Raw genomic sequence first — 23,710 nt, 5'->3', positions numbered from 1 at the left:
AAGTGCTATGGTGAAAACAACACAAGGTAATCCAGCATTGTTGGTTAAAAAAAAAACTTCATCAGCATCGTACTAGTCCTTTTTGAAGAATGGCAGAACATAACTTTACTCCATTTCATAATTCTACTAAGATCAATCTCTTCATAACAGTTTGAAGGGTACCTTCACAAAACAGTCTTATGTAGCAGAAAGACAAATTAATTGTTGAGGTGAAATGTGAAAGCAAGTTGTACACTTTATCTACAATTAATCTAGATAGTTGGGTAACCTGTGTATCACTGCATTTAGAAAAAAAAAACACATACATGTTTATTAGATGTACTACATTTTAATTCATCAGAGAGAACTGAAAGACACATGTGCAAAGTAACATTTGTACAGGTAGATTGTAGACTGAAAGGTCTGTTTCAATTGTTAATATGAAAGCATTATCCTGATGGTGTAATATATTAATATATTACCATAGGGGCTCTATTCCAATTAATTAATTAATTAAATTCCCATTAAACATAGTTGCCTCTTAATTTATTCATACCATTGTAGTTAAAGGCTGATTTAGCAAGGGAAATACAGACTTATCATGCAAATACATGTATGAGCAAGCTTTAGGTTCTTGTCAGAGGTTACTAGAGTTTTAGACTAAAATATCCTGATATACTTTGTAATCAATCTGTTCCTCAATTCTAACCAGGGAAACAGGATGCAAAAAAAGTTAAAATTACATCATATCTGATATTATATTTATTTATTCAATACTGACAGTCATAAGATTTCTTAATTTATTTGTAAAGAAGTACTGAATGTACACTTTAGTTAATGTTTTTAAACTGATAGGATTTGTGTATCTCTGTTTAATATTTTAGTTTTATTTACTTATAGTCACATTTTGAAAACTAGGCTTTTGTATAATGAATATCAAATATGCGTAAAACATACTGTAATTATCTGTGCTCGATAACTCTGGGTCTTTCTTTTTGCTGCAAGCAGAAAGATGGAACACTATCCAAGGAATAACAAGTAGAGATGTATTTACAGACACAATGAAATCTACACATCAAATTAATGGTGAAGGGGGAGTCAGAGCTAACATTACGAGTCAAATCAAATTAAACAAATCTAGCGTCCCAAAATGAATACAAACCCTTCAATGCAATAAACTGAATACAAATAAAAACTACAACTTCCCAAACACATATAACAATAACTCTTGCACAATAGCACACAACCCAAAGAAAAAGTGATAAGAGTACATATTAAATTCACACTATATGTTACCAAATAATATTTTTACTCCTAATCCCCCTGCCTACTATCAATTACAACAGCTACCTGGCACAAATAAAACAGAAAAGCATGCACACATAGATGTATGTATCTAACTTACGTCCTTCTACAGAAAGGCTTGGTGTATTGGACGATATTGAGGAGGTTTAATTAAGGAGGATCACACTGCTACACAAAATCAGTCAAAATAAATACACTGCCACTGAACACTGTCAATCTCCAGCGCACTCTGCTCAAGAACATCTCTCTGTGCAGTGAGTAATCCTTACAGTTAGTACCAGAGCCCCAGGGTGGAGTTCGTTCCTTTTAAATGTCTCCAACAAGACAGAGATATAGTTTCTAACCATGGAAAGAAAAAGACAGCCTACCAGGTACACATCTCTTACATTTAAGTAGCAACATAAATAAGCACAAACATAAGAAAGTTTACGAACGAGAGGAGGCCATTCGACCCATCGTGCTCGTTTGGTGTCCATTAATATCTAAGTGATCCAAGGATCCTGTCCAGTCTATTTTTGAATGTTCCCAAACTTTCATCTTCAACCACATCGCTGGGGAGTTTGTTCAGATTGTGACGACTCTCTGTGTAAAGAAGTGTCTCCTGTTTTCCATCTTGAATGCCTTGAAGCCCAATTTCCATTTGCGTCCCCAAGTGCGTGTGTCCCTGCTGATCTGGAAAAGCTCCTCTGGTTTGATGTGGTCGATGCCCTTCATGATTTTGAAGACATCCAGCAGAATAAGAGAAATCAATGGGAGTCACAAACACAATGCAGCTATTTAAGTAGTAGTAATTCTTGGAGATAATCCCCTGTGCTCGTATGCTTTGAACCTGGCCCTGTCTTCCCGTCACTCTAGAAGATCCTGTACCCTTGTCTCCGAAGTGGAGGACCCGCTGTTTACAGCCATTAGGACTGCACTATCTCTCACCACCTTTTCCCACCTCTGCCAAAATCACCAATTTAAGATACACTTGTACTTTTAACAATAAAATTAAGCTCATATAAGCTATTATCTGCAGGATTGCATGGCTAGACACCTCCCACTACATTCTTGATTTGAAGCCCCTTTTTGTTATAAACTTAATCCTCTGCATGCTGATTCACAAGACCAGTTTAGATATACAAGTGATGTGTTACTCCTTATTTACAATAACTTCATGTTCCTGTGTTAACATTTATATATATATATATACACTCACCTAATGGATTATTAGAAACACCTGTTCAATTTCTCATTAATGCAATTATCTAACCAACCAATCACATGGCAGTTGCTTCAATGCATTTAGGGGTGTGGTCCTGGTCAAGACAATCTCCTGAACTCCAAACTGAATGTCTGAATGGGAAAGAAAGGTGATTTAAGCAATTTTGAGCGTGGCATGGTTGTTGGTGCCAGACGGGCCGGTCTGAGTATTTCACAATCTGCTCAGTTACTGGGATTTTCACGCACAACCATGTCTAGTATTTACAAAGAATGGTGTAAAAAGGGAAAAACATCCAGTATGCGGCAGTCCTGTGGGCAAAAATGCCTTGTTGATGCTAGAGGTCAGAGGAGAATGGGCCGACTGATTCAAGCTGATAGAAGAGCAACTTTGACTGAAATAACCACTCGTTACAACCGAGGTATGCAGCAAAGCATTTGTGAAGCCACAACACGTACAACCTTGAGGCGGATGGGCTACAACAGCAGAAGACCCCACCGGGTACCACTCATCTCCACTACAAATAGGAAAAAGAGGCTACAATTTGCACAAGCTCACCAAAATTGGACAGTTGAAGACTGGAAAAATATTGCCTGGTCTGATGAGTCTCGATTTCTGTTGAGACATTCAGATGGTAGAGTCAGAATTTGGCGTAAACAGAATGAGAACATGGATCCATCATGCCTTGTTACCACTGTGCAGGCTGGTGGTGGTGGTGTAATGGTGTGGGGGATGTTTTCTTGGCACACTTTAGGCCCCTTAGTGCCAATTGGGCATCGTTTAAATGCCACGGCCTACCTGAGCATTGTTTCTGACCATGTCCATCCCTTTATGACCACCATGTACCCATCCTCTGATGGCTACTTCCAGCAGGATAATGCACCATGTCACAAAGGTCGAATCATTTCAAATTGGTTTCTTGAACATGACAATGAGTTCACTGTACTAAACTGGCCCCCACAGTCACCAGATCTCAACCCAATAGAGCATCTTTGGGATGTGGTGGAACGGGAGCTTCGTGCCCTGGATGTGCATCCCACAAATCTCCATCAACTGCAAGATGCTATCCTATCAATATGGGCCAACATTTCTAAAGAATGCTTTCAGCACTCTTGACACTGTTGAATCAATGCCACGTAGAATGAAGGCAGTTCTGAAGGCGAAAGGGGGTCAAACACAGTATTAGTATGGTGTTCCTAATAATCCTTTAGGTGAGTGTATATTGAACTAGGTATCATATGACATTTCTGATATAATACATCATTACATTTAAAATGTATTAAAAAAAAACTATGGAAGGCATCAGCTAAATAAATAAATACACACATACTTATATAGTTATATTTCTGCTACCACTAATTACAACAACAACAATAATATGAATCAACTGAGAAAAGATTCGTCGTGTGTCTGGCATATTCCTTTAATATGTTTGATTTCATTGTCACGCATGGCATTCCTGGGGGAGGCTACATTGTCTGGTGTGCCCACACTCGCTGGGTTCAAACAAGTTCAAACTAACTTGCTCGTGTTGCAATGTTTATTGTCACTTTGCCTCCATATGTACAATTCCCAACCCATGCCAGAAAACAGTCAGACAGGTAAGCTTACTATGTAGCTATTTTTTTCTACATGTTATGAATTGTTGGTAATTTTAAACAATATTTAAGTATATAAATATTAAAAGATTCACACTGTATTTTGATTCATGATTATATTTTACCAAGCTTACATTATACATTTATTTGTACTGGATAATTTAATTTCATATATAAAACCTTGCTTACTGTATAATTCTGTGCTGATAGATGTTTGCTTTTGTAAAGGGATGATTTGCAAAGTCTAATCTAAAGTGTGATCCATTTTATATACGATTTTCTATGAACAATCATCAAAATGGATGCCAGAGAATTCCAACTACTTAATCTATAATTGATGAAAGAGACTTGAAAAACAATTACTGACTTGCTCAAAGTGAGATGTCCTGCCTGCCAATGTGTTACATTATATCATTTTACGAGGCTGTGATACATTTGTAAAAGCTAGCTGTGAAGGCAGAAGCTGAACCTCAACTTGAAGACACCAAAAACAAACAGCTACAATAATAACAACTGTTATCTGGCCAGAATACAGATGCTGGATAGCTCCAAAATAGCACATATATAGCAAAAGCTTCCCAGTGCTATACAGCATTTAATCATATCCACTCATTTTGGTATCCTGATAAGAAATCAAAGGCATCCAACCAACCATTTTCACACACACAGCAGCATGCAAACTACACACGGACTGACACTCAAGTCTGGAATCAACCCCCGGGTCCCAGGAGCTGTGAGGCAGCAATGCTAACCACTGTGCCACCGTGTCATGATCAAAGGTATTTAATATTATATTCATAGCATTGTATGAACGGTTTAAGGCATTTTGCGAAGTTCAGTCTAGTTCAAGCACGCAACTGATTAAAGACCTTGAGGTTGAGCTTGCCTCTTTCACTGAGTCATAGGAGCAATGTATGAAGCTTGCCTTTTAACAGCTGCATTATATCAGCTAAAACAACAAAACCAACAAACATATATTGCATAAGTGGAGGGAGTGCCTAAACAAAACAAACAAACAAACAAACAGAAGTAAATAAAACATCATTCAAAGCAGTATACACAAATTCCACCAGGTGGCAATGTAGTTTTACTTTCTGTTCTTGATTTTTTTCCTGTTGCAATTCTATTTTAATTTCTGCTGCTGCATATGCTACATTGGATATATGCACCATTTTGTTTATTTTATTTTATTGAAAATACATATATATCCAAAAAGAAGTAGGACCCAATTTAGACTACCATATGCTGGGTTCTCTACATTTCTTACTCATAAAAGGTTCTTGAATGTTCCTCATTGAAGGAGGCATGACGCAACAGGCTAATATACAGTCTTGACTTCTGCATGTCTTTCTCTGAATCTAGTTTAGGTGAAAATGTAAATGAGATTGGTGGTCTTAACTTAAGTCTGAGTGAGCCTTTGTTAAGATTGCAATAATACCTAACTGCTGAGGGAAAAAAACATTGTTTTCCTTGGAGGAGACAGAAGCCTGCTTCACAAAGGGGATTAGTCGGGATTAAGAGCTATGAGAGGAAGCTGATGGCATTGTGCTTGACTACATTCTGTCTCGGTGTACACAAACATTTTAATCACAGATCACACAGGAGTTAACATTACAAAGGAAGCAATATATATGATTCTACTATTAAAGGCTTTCTTCAAAATATAGAATGCTTAATTTATTTGAAAAACTTTTTGAACATTAAATATGTATAATGATTTATTGGAAAACAGTAAAATCCTTTATATATTTTGCAAGTACTTAGATTTTCTTGAAGATGCTCAAAGTTAAGGGTTGTGACAAACTATATGCAAATTGTATTCTTTCCCAAAATAAGGGGATGGGCCTTTTTGTCTACAGCTTGCAAAATGAGCATGAAAGTGGCTATGACTGTACACCAGCGCTTACAGAAATGCATTTATTTAAAAATGTAATGTAACGGTGGGAAGCATGTAGGTCTCGGATTAAGACTTATTGCCAGATGGCAAATTATGCTTTAAGTACAGTTCACTGGAGATTAATCAAAATATTCTTGACAAATAATGTTTTGTAAAAAACTGACAGGAAATGTAAAATGTCCAACTCATCTACAAGACTAACCACTAAAAGTAAATACCTTATTCAACTTGCATTTAATGCGCTTGGGTGAAATCAAATGAGTGAATTGTACATCCACCTACAATGCATTCCAACTGTCTGCACTTGCAGTTTTATAAATGCCAGAGAAAGACTTAATATTTGGAATAAAGTTTGACAGTTCATTTTTTAAATAGTACATTTTAGCAAATTCTAAAAGCTTAAAAGCAGTAATTTGAGTATACTTTGTCAGTATATACGTGTCTTAAATATGTTGAATACTTTAATTAAATACCACTGCAGTGTTATCTCTTAGGAATGAAATCATTGAATTTCCATTAACCTCTTACTTCTGGGATCCAACCTAGTTTATGGAATTTATTAAGCCATTGCAAATCCACAATAGGCAAAAACAAAGTTATTTAAATGCATGGGACAATGGATATACGTTCAAATGAGACTTAATACAATATAATGTAATTCATACTCCATGTTTAAATACAAGTAGTGATAACAGGCAATAATCTACACATTCAAATGTATTCAGTATAGTTATGACGTTATTATAGAATATTTAGAGGCTGAAAATAGCCACCATGTCATTATAGGATATTGCTGTCAGGTATGTGGGTTGTCTCGTGACATTTACATTTATAGGGTGCTGATAGGGTGGGTTGGCACAGGGAACCCTGCCCACTTTCCAATTTCTTCTAGGCAGCGCAGCCAGGTGACTTCCACTTACTTCTCAGTATAGTTGGTGAAGGATACTTGAGTAACTGCTCTTACTGCGCCTCAATTTTCTCCATCGTATTGCAAACATGTACTTTATTTGCAAATAAACCATTCCTGTGGCTGCAGTGGAAGCTGGCAAAAGACCCTTCTTCGGATTTCCTCACAGTATTCCTTCCTTCTAGGCATGAGCTTGACTTTACTTTGGGACTCTGGGTGCTAGCTTGTCTGCCAATGTTTAATCTTGCTCACCCAGCTGGGCTTGCCATTTAGTCCCTAGGTTTCGGCTGATTCTCAGCCAGTGGTACCGTGGCTTATCAGAGAAAGTACTGAAATGTATTCAGCTGAATATGTTTTTTCTTTTCTTTTTTTTTTGCGCCTTTACACATATATTTAAATTCTCAGAACCTGCATTTAAGTCCCGCCTAGGAGACAATGTTGTGGCCTTGTTATCTTGCAGAATTAGGACATGCCTCAATTGACTATTTGAGCATTTTAATTCCAATGCACTTTCCAGCTACCATTACAGTTTTTCAACACATTCTTTTAAGACTTCCCTGTAATTGCGTCAGAATTACAATTTATTGGGACATAAAATTGAAGCCTTCGGGAAGGGCTGTTCTGTGTAGGAAACAATTGTTCAAAGCTACCGGAATAAAGTGAATCAGATAAAAAAGCTGCATACCAGTACACTTAAAATGTGGAAGGACATCGATCAAGTATAAGGTGTCAGGGTAAGACTGATGTTAAGGAACTATAACTATAATGGATATAATTGTATGATGTAACAGATATAATTCAGGTATAATTAGGAATTTGCTGAGATTGTTATTATGATTAGAACAATTCGTTTACATGGAATAAGTTGCTTATAACCCAATGGGGTAAAACAATCACATGAGTATTATATATTATTCCAGGTATTACAATTCATTTCAAATAAAACATCATTTTAGATGGGAATTTGTCTTCCATTGCCCTAATTATTGTTCATCAAGATACTGTGTTGTATGCTGCTAGATTCCATAATTAAAAGTTCTATAAATGAGCATTTAGATGAACAGCATTGTTTCATAGCAATACAATGTTCCTTTCTCTATGGGTTTTCAGTGTGTTCCTTTACTGTCAATGGTGGAGGTTTGTACATGGTCAGAGAGTGTGTTTGGCTTCAGCGCCATTAACTATATAGAAAAATATAGAATGATCTTGATCTGGACATATGGGTAGAAGAAAGTTGAGGGGAGCTCTATAAATAGACATTCAGCACTGTTGATTGTAGTTGTAGTTGCAGTTTTAGTAAATTGAAGGCCAGGAGAACCTCAAAATATTTTAAGCTTATTTTAACACCAGTCAAGTACAACACAGAGAATAATCGTGAGTATTCTGTATGTATGCTGAATAATACAGAATTTGTCTTCCGTGGAACATGAACAAATCAAATCCCAGTTGCAGGTAATGTAACCAATAGGGTAAGGTGAGCACTATACACTACAAATAAAAATACAGAAACAAATTGTCTTGATGTTTCCCAACATGAGCCACAGGATTTCCAGAATTGGATAAATACACCTCACATGCTACAGTGGTATCAGTAAGCTTCAGCATGGGGAAATCCACGGATGTCCCATACTTCCAGAAAGGGTTATTTGGCTTCCTTTGGATGCTGACACACCTGCTATTACTTGGCAAAAGTACTTGGGATATACACAGTATATGCAAGAAAAACATGTCTACATTAATACAACCATGACATAGGGGGGGTTCTATGAGGTTTGGTATAAGTGTTTGCATTTAAGCAGGATCTATGCTGGTACATAGGCACAAATTACTTACTTCTATGCACGTTTCTTTCAGTTTGTGATAATCTGTAAGGGCATTTTAAAGCTAACAGACAATATATGCAAATATTTTGGAATTTGTATCTGAATGCAATATATCACCTACAGTACTGAACAGTCACAATGTCTTGACATATTGGTATGATGAAGTGTTTATCCATAAGGTAATTATTGGGTGATGTATCTGTTTAAATAATAAATAACATGAAATTTTACCACCTAGAGAAAACAGTTTGTAAGTTACTGAATTATTTAAAACATTTCCTTGACTTAACTTTTTAACAGATAATTTTAACATGAGGCAATCATATTTTACAAGACTTGCATATTTGTTATGCTTCATGACACATAAATGTGTCAAAATTATAAGACATTATAGCGACATGTTGAATAATATACAGTGAGGGAAAAAAGTATTTGATCCCCTGCTGATTTTGTACGTTTGCACACTGACAAAGAAATGATCAGTCTATAATTTTAATGGTAGGTGTATTTTAACAGTGAGAGACAGAATAACAACCAAAAAATCCAGAAAACACATTTCAAAAAAGTTATAAATTGATTTGCATGTTAATGAGGGAAATAAGTATTTGACCCCTTCGACTTAGTACTTGGTGGCAAAACCCTTGTTGGCAATCACAGAGGTCAGACGTGTCTTGTAGTTGGCCACCAGGTTTGCACACATCTCAGGAGGGATTTTGTCCCACTCCTCTTTGCAGATCCTCTCCAAGTCATTAAGGTTTCGAGGCTGACGTTTGGCAACTCGAACCTTCAGCTCCCTCCACAGATTTTCTATGGGATTAAGGTCTGGAGACTGGCTAGGCCACTCCAGGACCTTAATGTGCTTCTTCTTGAGCCACTCCTTTGTTGCCTGGCTGTGTGTTTTGGGTCATTGTCATGCTGGAATACCCATCCACGACCCATTTTCAATGCCCTGGCTGAGGGAAGGAGGTTCTCACACAAGATTTGACGGTACATGGCCCCGTCCATCGTCCCTTTGATGAGGTGCAGTTGTCCTGTCCCCTTAGCAGAAAAACACCCCCAAAGCATAATGTTTCCACCTCCATGTTTGACGGTGGGGATGGTGTTCTTGGGGTCATAGGCAGTATTCCTCTTCCTCCAAACACGGCGAGTTGACTTGATGCCAAAGAGCTCGATTTTGGTCTCATCAACCACAACACTTTCACCCAGTTCTCCTCTGAATCATTCAGATGTTCATTGGCAAACTTCAGACGGGCCTGTACATGTGCTTTCTTGAGCAGGGGGACCTTGCGGGCGCTGCAGGATTTCAGTCCTTCACGGCGTAGTGTGTTACCAATTGTTTTCTTGGTGACTATAGTCCCAGCTGCCTTGAGATCATTAACAAGATCCTCCCGTGTAGTTCTGGGCTGATTCCTCACCGTTCTCATGATCATTGAAACTCCACGAGGTGGGATCTTGCATGGAGCCCCAGACCGAGGGAGACTGACAGTTATTTTGTGTTTCTTCCATTTGCGAATAATCGCACCAACTGTTGTCACCTTCTCACCAAGCTGCTTAGCGATGGTCTTGTAGCCCATTCCAGCCTTGTGTAGGTCTACAATCTTGTCCCTGACATCCTTGGACAGCTCTTTGGTCTTGGCCATGGTGGAGAGCTTGGAATCTGATTGATTGATTGCTTCTGTGGACAGGTGTCTTTTATACAGGTAACGAGCTGAGATTAGGAGCACTCCCTTTAAGAGAGTGCTCCTAATCTCAGCTCGTTACCTGTATAAAGGACACCTGGGAGCCAGAAATCTTGCTGATTGATAGGGGATCAAATACTTATTTCCCTCATTAACATGCAAATCAATTTATAACTTTTTTGAAATGCATTTTTCTGGATTTATTTGTTGTTATTCTGTCTCTCACTGTTAAAATACAGCTACCATTAAAATTATAGACTGATCATTTCATTGTCAGTGGGCAAATGTACAAAATCAGCAGGGGATCAAATACTTTTTTCCCTCACTGTAACTGATGTTCTAACTACTAACTAATCCACCATTGTGTCTCATGTAATATATTTTGAAGCAGCAATTTCATAATGGTGTGTGACTTAATAGAAGGGCAATGGAGAGATTTTTGTCTTGCTTTAGATTTTTTACGTACGTTTTTATATTGACCATTAAATTACACACAATAACTATGAACAGTCACAGGTGTGTGTAGTGACCTTTGGCCAAAGAGATTTTTTGCATTTAATATTCTTCTTCATACTATCAGATAATTTACGAGCTCGTCTCAGGCTGTTTGACCTTTTTGCATAACACTAAAATAGTGACTGGAAGGACCTTGAATCTTTTAATGATGACAGAAAAAAATGAAATGCCACCTAACAATCCCCAATTTTTAAATCTATTGTTTAATCAATCAGTTACCCACTTCTTGACTATAGATAAGGTCAACCTAGTTTCTAGTTTCACATGACTGCATGTTTTTTTTCTTTTCATTTAATAATAATTGTTATGTGATGACATTTTAGAAGGTCAGTATTCATTTTTATTTTAAAATACTTAAATTCTTAAATGTTTAATACAATAAACATGCAGGTTTCACAATTATATTTGGTATTGTTTCACTGTCAATACAAATACATATAACATTTTTTTTCTCTATTACTATAAAATAGAAAATGTAACAGGTTCCAGTCCTTTACATTTGCTGGATATCTTCAGAAACAACACATTCAGAGACTTTGAAATGAGCTCCATTACTTTCATATTATTGAAAGCTTATTTGGTAGGTTATTAAAGGACAGATCCTGGGAACTGCCTGCTCAGTTTAATCAATCTTTTGTTAAGAGAATGCTATTCTATGTAATATGGATATAGGTGAAGGTGAGAGAGGTTTTAATGGAAATTGCAAAGTAATGAATAAAAAGGACATTAAACAAAGTGAAAAGTTATCACTCTTTAAAGAATGTGACTATTTTCTCTCCAGTTCAGCATTAAGGTTTTTATGCTACTTAAAACCTATTGCCCTGTAATAAAGAGTCTTGTGAATAAAAGTTGCAAGCAGTGATTGTGAAGATTGAAGGTTTAGCCCTTTTGCTGACAAAAGTAAATTACATTTTTCCGTTCATTTCATTATTCCAAATTAAATTAAAATTAAATACAATCTAAATGCTAGTATTTATAGACAAGGTCTCCTTCCTTTTATTCCACAGTCATCAGAGCTTAAACCCCAAGACTTCTTCTCTGAGGAAACTAAAAGTCATGAGTTTACTGTGGCAAACCCTGCAGCACAAATGAGCTCAATCAATTTCCAAAGAAGCAATAGGCTTTGCAAGGTGGCTTGACCCATGATTGTCAGCAGATCAAACCCTTATTCTAATGTACATACAGACATGCTCAAATGTGTTGGTACCCCTCCACAAATATTGAAGAATACACAATTTCCTCTGAAATAACTTGAAAGTAACAAAAGTAATTGGCATTCACCATTGTTTAGACTTTGCTTTTTATTTAGTTTTTCAGCATAATATTGTTATGCCCATAATGATGGGACCCTCAACCTAATATTTTGTTGCACAACCTTTAGAGCCAATCACTGCAATCAAACATTTTCTGTAGCTCTCAGTGAGACTTCTGCACCTGTTAACAGGTAGTTTGGCCCACTCTTCCTGAGCAAACTGCTCCAGCTGTCTCAGGTTTGATGGGTGCCTTCTCCAGACTGCAAGTTTCAGCTCTTTCCAAAGATGTTCGATAGGATTCAGATCAGGACTCATAGAAGTCCACTTCAGAACAGTCCAATGTTTTGTTCTTATCCATGCTGTGTGTTTTGGGTCATTATCCTGTTGGAGGACCCATGACCTGCGACTGAGACAGAGCTTTCTGACACTGGGCAGTATGTTTTGCTCCAGAATGCCTTGATAGTCTTGAGATTTCATTGTGCCCTGCACAGATTCAAGGCACCCTGTGCCAGGCGCAGCAAAGCAGCCCCAAAACATAACCGAGCCTCCACCATGTTTTACTGTAGGTATGGTGTTCTTTTCTTTGAAAGCTTCATTTTTTCATCTGTGAACATCGAGCCGATGTGACTTGCCAAAAAGCTCCAGTTTTGACTCATCTGTCCAAAGGACATTCTCCCAGAAGGATTGGGGCTCATCAATATGCATTTTAGCAAATTCCAGTCTGGCTTTTTATGTTTCATGGACCTTGAACTTCTTAATAATACTTGCAACTGTTGTCACAGGAAGATCAGGCTGCTAGGAGATGGTCTTGCAGCCTTTACCTTTACCATGCTCGTCTATTATTTTCTTTCTGATCTCCTCAGACAACTCTCACCTTTGCTTTCTATGGTCCATGTTCAGTGTTGTGCACACAATGATACCAAACGGCACAGTGACTACTCTCCTCCATTTAAATAAGCTGCATGACTGATTACAAGATTGGAGACATGTGTGATACTAATTAAAGAAAGTAATTAGTTTGGAATATCACTATAATCCAATGATTAATTATCTTTTCTAAGGGGTACCAACAAATGTGTCGAGGCCATTTTAGAATATCTTTGTAGAATGAGCAATAATTAATCTCTTTTCACAGCTTCTTTGCTTTATTGTATGACATACCAAAGACATGCAAGTATACATGATGCAATAGCTTTTCATCACTTTTCAGGAGGAATGAAGCATTATTTCAATGAGCTGTAAGGGTACCAACAAATTTGAGCATGTCTGTATATTACCATAACGTTTTTGTTGTACATATTTGTAATTTCCTGTAATATGTTGACATGCCAAAAATAAATATAGTAAAATAAAATAAGTGTCAGTTATTTTTCCTTTTCATAGTCCACGTTTTGTCCAATTCACATGATAATCTGGCGTTGCAGGAAATAATCTGGTGTTTCACTGCTGATGATACTAAACAAAATTATCAAAATAATTCAAGAAATCCCAACATAAACAAGGCAAAAGTGAAAACATTATATCATACCTAACTTCAAAACTGTTGACACTCTGATTTATGAACAGTAAGGAAAGTAATGCTGATACCTAGAGAAGTGCAACCTAACCATTTAGTTAAATCCTCTCATGTAATTCTGTCTGCATGGCACAGTTAATTTACCCTGAGCACGTATGTCTGAATGATTACATTCTGTATTGCTGTATAAGGATTAATGTTTCCTATTTTTCCTTTGGGTCTCTGGGTTTACAGAAAAAATGAAGTAGTGTAAGAACATATAATAAGTATTTTTAAACAAAATACTACATAAATTGTAAAAACCTTATGCATATAAAGAATGACTGAATTTTCTTAGGTGTCAGCATTTGTTGATTAACAAGCTTATGTCCTTTAGCTTTACAATTCAACCGAGGAATAAACAAGCAGATAGGTCAGCAGTGTAATCCAGTACAACACCTTTCATTGCTTTCCTTTACAGATACAGAACCATCTATACAAATAAGATCACCTTTGGAAGAAATACTTTGTTACACAAAACAAATTGGAAAATGTGATGAAAATAGTTGTTATGGTGGTGCATACATACATACATACTCAGCAACTGGGTGTGGCTTTAGCTCCATTAACCCACATACAGAAAAATATAGAATTTTCTTTATATGGAAATATAGGCAGGACTAAGGCTAGTTAAGGGAAGTTTTCTCATGCTAGCTTGGAGAAACGATATGATTACAGATTCAGCCCTGTGTAGTGTGCAAGTGAATGGAACTGCACTGTAGCAAAGAAACTGAAGGAAATTAGGAACTGTGAAAGCAGAAGTTCAGAGAAGCAGCAGTAATAACTGCTCTGGGCCTCCAGCTGCAGTTCAGTCCACCATTATAATTTCCCTCCTGGGCTGTTGTCTTGCTACTCTGACACGTTTGACTGAACTATCCAGTATATAACATTCTAACAGTTGATAGTATTGTATTATTTGCTTATGTTTACTGTCTACTATTATTTTCACAGCTATATACACTCACCTAAAGGATTATTAGGAACACCATACTAATACTGTGTTTGACCCCCTTTCGCCTTCAGAACTGCCTTAATTCTACGTGGCATTGATTCAACAAGGTGCTGAAAGCATTCTTTAGAAATGTTGGCCCATATTGATAGGATAGCATCTTGCAGTTGATGGAGATTTGTGGGATGCACATCCAGGGCACGAAGCTCCCGTTCCACCACATCCCAAAGATGCTCTATTGGGTTGAGATCTGGTGACTGTGGGGGCCAGTTTAGTACAGTGAACTCATTGTCATGTTCAAGAAACCAATTTGAAATGATTCGACCTTTGTGACATGGTGCATTATCCTGCTGGAAGTAGCCATCAGAGGATGGGTACATGGTGGTCATAAAGGGATGGACATGGTCAGAAACAATGCTCAGGTAGGCCGTGGCATTTAAACGATGCCCAATTGGCACTAAGGGGCCTAAAGTGTGCCAAGAAAACATCCCCCACACCATTACACCACCACCACCAGCCTGCACAGTGGTAACAAGGCATGATGGATCCATGTTCTCATTCTGTTTACGCCAAATTCTGACTCTACCATCTGAATGTCTCAACAGAAATCGAGACTCATCAGACCAGGCAACATCTTTCCAGTCTTCAACTGTCCAATTTCGGTGAGCTTGTGCAAATTGTAGCCTCTTTTTCCTATTTGTAGTGGAGATGAGTGGTACCCGGTGGGGTCTTCTGCTGTTGTAGCCCATCCGCCTCAAGGTTGTACGTGTTGTGGCTTCACAAATGCTTTGCTGCATACCTCGGTTGTAACGAGTGGTTATTTCAGTCAAAGTTGCTCTTCTATCAGCTTGAATCAGTCGGCCCATTCTCCTCTGACCTCTAGCATCAACAAGGCATTTTCGCCCACAGGACTGCCGCATACTGGATGTTTTTCCCTTTTCACACCATTCTTTGTAAACCCTAGAAATGGTTGTGCGTGAAAATCCCAGTAACTGAGCAGTAACTGAGCAGATTGTGAAATACTCAGACCGGCCCGTCTGGCACCAACAACCATGCCACGCTCAAAATTGCTTAAATCACCTTTCTTTCCCATTCAGGAGATTGTCTTGACCAGGACCACACCCCTAAATGCATTGAAGCAACTGCCATGTGATTGGTTGGTTAGATAATTGCATTAATGAGAAATTGAACAGGTGTTCCTAATAATCCTTTAGGTGAGTGTATATTCCCTGTCTGTTGCCACCAATGACAGAGTCTGTCCTAACAGACAGTCCTGCACTAATGAGGTACATCTAAGAATGCCTATGCCAGTGGGAACCAAGCAGTCAGGATCTCCATATGACCCAGCTCAGTGTCTGGGATGAAGGCCGTAATCTGGCGGCCTTGGTAGTGGCATACAGACACTGGCAGTCTCAGGCCAGAGTCTCGGAAGCTGACAAAGTTCCCTTTCTGGATGCCCCGATCTCACCTGGATACATGTTTGGCCAAACAGTAGAGTTGATGCTTAAGTGCTCCTAACAAGACAAAGAGGCCCACAAGACAGTTGTCCCAACTGCTAAAGCAGGGTCTCAGACAGCTAAGGGCCCCTTGGTTACACCTTGGCCCCTCCCCACCCCCAACTTTTCGACCTTGACAGGAGTCAGCAGTCACTGGCCCACCATCCATACTCTCCAACCCACATAATCCAATTGCCCCTCTGCACTCCAAGCTTTCTTAATTACCCCACAGAAGAATCTATTGGCAGCTTTGACATACGTCTCATAAGCCTCCCAGAAATGTGATGCAATTTCCCTCTAATGGTTGCTTTTACAAGGCTGTATTGCAACCCTGTTTTTTTTTACACTGAATCAGTCTTCATTAAAATTTGAATGAATTGTTAGATATATATAATTTAATGCATAGTATCTTATTAAACCAAATTAATCAAAGAATAACTATTTACTATCTACAATTGTACCGCTATACAATCTATACTTTTACAATTTTAATTCACTTAATTTGATCATATTTAGCCTACATTTTCATAGGACAATGAAATAACAAAGCATTGAAGTCAGTAGTGTCTCAAAAGTAATCATAAAACAATACCATAACATGACATTTCTAGCAGATGGTTTATGATGCCCAGGGTTAAATATTTAAAATAGTGAAGCAATTATCCTTTATGTTTCTTTGAACCTTTGTTAAATCCATTTGCAGAACTGTATGGTATAACATTGGCTTTTATATTCTGCATTGCAAACAGTGAGACCCTTATTAACAATGTCATATAATAGAAGATTATAAATAACTTAAATAAATGAAAGTTTTTGTGGAGGACTGTAGTCATGCCATTCCACTCAATACTGTACCACAGTGCTGTGTAATGCCACAGAGGAACAGAAGAGATTAATTTTACTGTTCTCATTGCAGATACAGAACTTGCTATTACAAGTATACACACAAGCCAACCTAGCTGGGCTCAGGCTGACCCAAAGTACACCAGGCAAACCCTTTATCACGACCCATCAGGAGTAAGTCTCCAATCACAGCGCCTTAAAACAATACAGAAACATCTTTGGCATTTTCCAGAGCACCCCCGAACCTGTAACTTTTTATAGATTTTGCCCCATTGTTACCATATAAATGCACATTGATGAGTGTCTGAACAGTCCTGTCAAGGATCAGGTGGGACCCAAGCCACCCTATAAGGGCCTATGAACGCAACCAAAACATATGCCTTCATATTGCAGGGAACCAGACATATTACACATTTTTATTATGATTCCTGTGATTATGATGTTGATAATGATGAATATATGTATTTATGTTTTTCCATTAAACCTAAATAGAAATACAAGAACATTAACCAAATACTACATTTACCAGCACACACATTTAGTGATTAATAACTGCACACATAGCTGAAGAGGTTACTCCAAAAAGTCCACAACAATTAGAAGACCAGCTTGGTGTTTTCTGACAGATGCTTTTTTAGCAACAACTGGGGTTAAGAGGTCCACATTCTACTAATGTAGTCTGACGAGCTGAAAGGAACAGCTTTGTGACAAAATCTACAAATTGCAAAACCTCTAATTTGTTAATTACTGATTCATAATTTTCTTGCAGATAATGGCAATTGGTTTTAGACTAAAATAAACAGTTTTTCTGCTTGAACTTGTTGGATATATCAAGATGAAAAAGATGAAATGCTAACCTGTTTCTTTAAACACTGTGGTTCATGGATTGCTTATGTAACAGCTAGGTCAACTGCACTTAATCCACTTCCTCTGAAGTAGCAAGCTAATGCTCTTGTAAGTATGTAAGGTTTCAAAGATATAAAATGCAGTGAAACTGTAAATGCTCTGTTTTGTATGTAGATACATACATATAAATATGTATATAGATGTATGTATATATATGTAGGTGCATGTATACATATCTATGTATATATATATATATATATATATATGCATGTGATTACAGAATACATTTGATATAATATATAGGTGGCTATCCATATTGGAAGTCAATAAGTTAATACATAGTCTTAAAAATGCACTTTTAATGTATTGGGAATAAAATACACGTATCCCAGTGTCCAGTGATGTCATTAGCCAAGTGTCCATCACTTTTTAGGCCTGGTGCTTGTCATAATACTTGTGTGATTTGTGTATAACGGTTCAGCTGGAAGGGTCAGGCTTTTTGAGTGGAGCCACTGAGAATCCCCAAATTAGCAACATCATATTCTGAAGCTATACCCAATCCCATTCATAGCATTTTAGTTTGGCCTCTAAATCGCAAACATTGATGGAAATCTACATTTACTAATGTTTTTCCATATATGATTAATAAACAAGTCTTCTGTATGTATATACAGTGATGAAAGAGGGCATTTCTAAGAGAAACTTCAATACTTTTCACTAAACTGTAGATTTGTTAGTGAGTTGCATCAAGTTAAATCCAGCATCTGTCTGGAGGACAATATACAAAATTAATATAAAATTAAGAGACCACTGCAAAATGATCAGTTTCTCTGGTTTTACTATTTATAGGTGTGTGTTGAACATTGAACATTTTTGTTTTATCTATAAACTATTGACAACATTTCTCCCAAATTCCAAATACAAATATGAATGGAATGGCTGCCATACATGTAGAGATGCTGATTTAAGAAAATATTGCAGTGGTCTCTTAATTTTTTTCCAGAGCTGTAGTTGATTCTTGTTGTTAAACATGTACTCAATGTACTCAAATGTATACAATGTTAATTTGACATTAAGTAAGTAATTAATTAAGTAATTAATTAATTAATTAATTAAGTAAGTAAGTAATTAATTAATTAATGTAATTAAGGACAATACACTAACTTTTTCATTAAGTATCTAGGCAGGGGGGACAGGAGCTGAGATTCATTGGAATTATATTATTTAAATTGGGCAATGAAGATCAATTAATGGTAAGCTGATTATGATTAATTGTGTCAAACCTAATTAAAAGGTGATGTGCGGAATTTTAACAGGAAAGGGCATCAATATTACCCATGTGAGAAAAATGACAACGGTATGATAACATTGTATTGATTTCTGAAATCTATTAATTTGTATGAAGAAGGCCAATTTATATAAATAACAGCCTCTAGATTTTTAAGAATGTATATTTCAGAGGCTTGCAAGATTAACTTTGTAGTATTTGCTGCCTGAACATTATGGCCCAGTAAGACTGAAGATAGTTTAGTTTCAAAAGGAAATCAAGCTGTATGAGTGTCCACACACCAACTTGAACAATTCTGGAGTGAATGTCTTTGGATTGGGGCTACACAGCACATATTGCTGTTTACTAGCTGGGATATATTGGTGAACATCTTCAGAAGTGATGTTTACTGTGTACACATCAGGATAATAAACCCATCTATTGTATTCATTATTAGATTCCTAAACATCCGCTCTTTACCCATTATTCTTTTTGGCAATATATCACATGTGGGCTTAAAATCTAAATGCTAACCATCGTTTTAATATAATTTTATGTTTAAATGAATGCACAGTGTTCTCTGAGCACTATAACCGATGGTGCTGTTGATGATATTCATTAATATGGCAGAAATGGATTGTAGCAGAAGTTTTTTATTTATAAAGTGTGACTTCTAGCACCTAAACTGACATTCTGGACAATACTAAATTACCAGCATTGATGACATTTTCTAGTTAGGAACTGTAGAGCATGGTAATGCCATGTTACAAAGTAGGTAGTATATCATAGTATTTCAAAGATAATGATTTTGAAATATTTTTACTTCAGTCAGTGGGATGCACTGGAACAGGGAGTCACATACTCTTGCCACAGTATGAACTGCACTGCTTTAGAAATGGCACAGTATTCCTCAAAAGGATTGCAGCAATCATTGAAACCAAGTGTGGGCCTTTACTCTATGAAATGTATTATAAACAAACATTACATTTCAATTAATCAGTTGTCCTCTTAGGGAGGTAGGTGGTCTTCCTTCATGCATATCTAATATGTCTGCTAATGTGGTGATAGAGTTGTAAATACACAGCATATCTTTAGCTCTACTGCGTTTATAATATATTTGAAATGTTAAATAGGATCCATTTTACTCACTTTTGCAAACCAGTATAATTTCTCTCATCTTTCAATTTTCTCAAATGTGTTTTTTAAGCGAGCTTTCTAGTATTACAGACATTGCTGGGAGAATTAGAAAAAAATAAATCTCATTCACTTACTGTGCTGTAATTACAGAGTACTATAGCATCTCCAATTACTCAAAATGAAAAAATAAAATACATGTGACACCAAAGTGGAGAAAGAAACTAATCCAGGCTTATAAATTGCCACTGGACACCATTCTGGTAGAAAGTAAATGACTACTCTTCCAGAGTCTCATTACTGTCTTCAGTAATAAACCTATGTTAAGTGTACTATGATCTGGCACTGGAAAGGGCATGATAAATACTTTAGTTCTTAGGTGTTATCACTGTTAATTTTCTGCCCCACAATTAATGATTTCTATTGTGCTGATAGTAAAATTAAATATTATATTATACTGTTAAATAAACACCATTTAACTGCTACAAATGTGTTAATAGTAATATAGTTCTAATTCTCATGCTATGCATGTTTTTTTATTAATAAGGAACAAAGGGCATGTTGAAGTGTAATATCTTTATTTGTATCTAAGAGCTTTCTTAAATTTGGTCCTTATACTAAAACATTCTTAAATTATTATCAATTGATTTTTTTTAAACACAAAACTTGTTTTATGATTCTTCATTGGGGTCATATGTGATTTGTAATTTGTATAGTCAGTTATGGTAATTGGTTATATTTAAGTACATTGGGTGACCATTCAATAGCAAAGGAACAGCACATCACACTTTGCAAATAGATGGGAATTCAGCCGTGTCCTTGGTCTTACCTTGAATGGAAGCAGCTCCTCTCTGTTGTTCTGTTCGTTTTCATTTTCAAAGCTTTCTGTTGTCTGATAACCTTCAGTGTAGCGCCAGGCATGAAGCTGAACCCACAGCTGCCTCCACATTGGAAGCAAGTTGGCAGGTTTCTGAGAAAAAAGGCAAGCTTTCCGGACTAAAAAAACACACTCTCCTTCTGCAACTCTGGAACTCTAACAGGCATCAACATTACTGAAGGTATTCGCAATCAGCAGTATGGCACTTACTTACTTTTCGACCATTGCTTTGGAAAATCTAAAACAGTGACAACAAAAACAAGCAAACTGTCTACTGTTGAACAGGCAGGAGAGATTATCTGCTCTGTGAGACACTTTGCCTGATCCACTGTGTCTAAGTACATCACTCTGATTTAGCACAGATTAAATCTGCATGTTTGTGTGTGTGTATATATATATATATATATATATATATATATATATATATATATATATATATATATATATATATATATATATATATATATAATATATATATATATATACAGTGAGGGAAAAAAGTATTTGATCCCCTGCTGATTTTGTACGTTTGCCCACTGACAAAGAAATGATCAGTCTATAATTTTAATGGTATGTGTATTTTAACAGTGAGATACAGAATAACAACAAAAAAATCCAGAAAAACGCATTTCAAAAAAGTTATACATTGATTTGCATGTTAATGAGGGAAATAAGTATTTGACCCCTTCGACTTAGTACTTGGTGGCAAAACCCTTGTTGGCATCACAGAGGTCAGACGTTTCTTGTAGTTGGCCACCAGGTTTGCACACATCTCAGGAGGGATTTTGTCCCACTCCTCTTTGCAGATCCTCTCCAAGTCATTAAGGTTTTGAGACTGACGTTTGGCAACTCGAACCTTCAGCTCCCTCCACAGATTTTCTATGGGATTAAGGTCTGGAGACTTGCTAGGCCACTCCAGGACCTTAATGTGCTTCTTCTTGAGCCACTCCTTTGTTGCCTTGGCTGTGTGTTTTGGGTCATTGTCATGCTGGAATACCCATCCATGACCCATTTTCAATGCCCTGGCTGAGGGAAGGAGGTTCTCACCCAAGATTTGACGGTACATGGCCCCGTCCACCGTCCCTTTGATGCGGTGCAGTTGTCCTGTCCCCTTAGCAGAAAAACACCCCCAAAGCATAATGTTTCCACCTCCATGTTTGACGGTGGGGATGGTGTTCTTGGGGTCATTCCTCCTCCTCCAAACACGGCGAGTTGAGTTGATGCCAAAGAGCTCGATTTTGGTCTCATCTGACCACAACACTTTCACCCAGTTCTCCTCTGAATCATTCAGATGTTCATTGGCAAACTTCAGACGGGCCTGTACATATGCTTTCTTGAGCAGGGGGACCTTGCAGGCGCTGCAGGATTTCAGTCCTTCACGGCGTAGTGTGTTACCAATTGTTTTCTTGGTGACTATGGTCCCAGCTGCCTTGAAATCATTAACAAGATCCTCCCGTGTAGTTCTGGGCTGATTCCTCACCGTTCTCATGATCATTGAAACTCCACGAGGTGAGATCTTGCATGGAGCCCCAGACCGAGGGAGACTGACAGTTATTTTGTGTTTCTTCCATTTGCGAATAATCGCACCAACTGTTGTCACCTTCTCACCAAGCTGCTTGGCGATGGTCTTGTAGCCCATTCCAGCCTTGTGTAGGTCTACAATCTTGTCCCTGACATCCTTGGACAGCTCTTTGGTCTTGGCCATGGTGGAGAGTTTGGAATCTGATTGATTGATTTCTTCTGTGGACAGGTGTCTTTTATACAGGTAACGAGCTGAGATTAGGAGCAGTCCCTTTAAGAGAGTGCTCCTAATCTCAGATCGTTACCTGTATAAAAGACACCTGGGAGCCCGAAATTTTGCTGATTGATAGGGGATCAAATACTTATTTCCCTCATTAACATGCAAATCAATTTATAACTTTTTTGAAATGCGTTTTTCTGGATTTTTATGTTGTTATTCTGTCTCTCACTGTTAAAATACACCTACCATTAAAATTATAGACTGATCATTTCTTTGTCAGTGGGCAAACGTACAAAATCAGCAGGGGATCAAATACTTTTTTCCCCTCACTGTATATATATATATATATAGTTATGTATTTCTTTTTAAAAACTGGAATTCTTGCACCTAAACCATTCTTCATTCCTGTTCAATTACAAATGTGAAGGATGCAATTTCAGAGAAAAAATAATATATAACTCAGTTGTAGATGCTTAGCTATACATTTGAATCAGAAGTAGATACAAAGCATTCACAACAGATGGGATAGTCTGATCAACAAAATAATCATGTTAATCTTAACGACAATGCCTGATTTTTTTTTTTTAGGTACACTGACAGAAGCATACACAATGTTTCCAGTTTAGAGTATGATCTGACTTGTTTTATATATATATATATATACACACTGACACACTACATTGTAGCCTAACCTACATACACTATTAAACTACATACTTTAATGTCATCGCTTCTGAGGAACTTACATACCTGCTCTTTCTATTGACCCATTTGTTTCGCAATTCTTCAGCTGCAATTGACGGCAGAGGAATCAAACGCCTGTCACAGGGATCAAGATACACAA

At 37.2% G+C, this 23,710-nt stretch overlaps 1 long non-coding RNA gene across 1 annotated transcript; it reads right to left on the bottom strand.

Annotated features, from left to right (window-relative positions):
• Positions 1-332: 332 nt before the first annotated feature.
• LOC136712575 (uncharacterized) lies at positions 333-23,710 on the bottom strand. Its single transcript, XR_010804853.1, has 3 exons — positions 23,617-23,710; positions 21,078-21,218; positions 333-1,992 (listed from the first exon to the last, which is right to left on the bottom strand). It is a non-coding gene; the product is annotated as an uncharacterized LOC136712575 (long non-coding RNA).

Source organism: Amia ocellicauda, chromosome 2 (assembly GCF_036373705.1).
Source record: "Amia ocellicauda isolate fAmiCal2 chromosome 2, fAmiCal2.hap1, whole genome shotgun sequence".
NCBI lineage: Eukaryota > Metazoa > Chordata > Actinopteri > Amiiformes > Amiidae > Amia > Amia ocellicauda.
The sequence above is the reverse complement of the archived record's forward strand: the minus strand, read 5'-3'. Positions and strand labels throughout refer to the sequence as shown.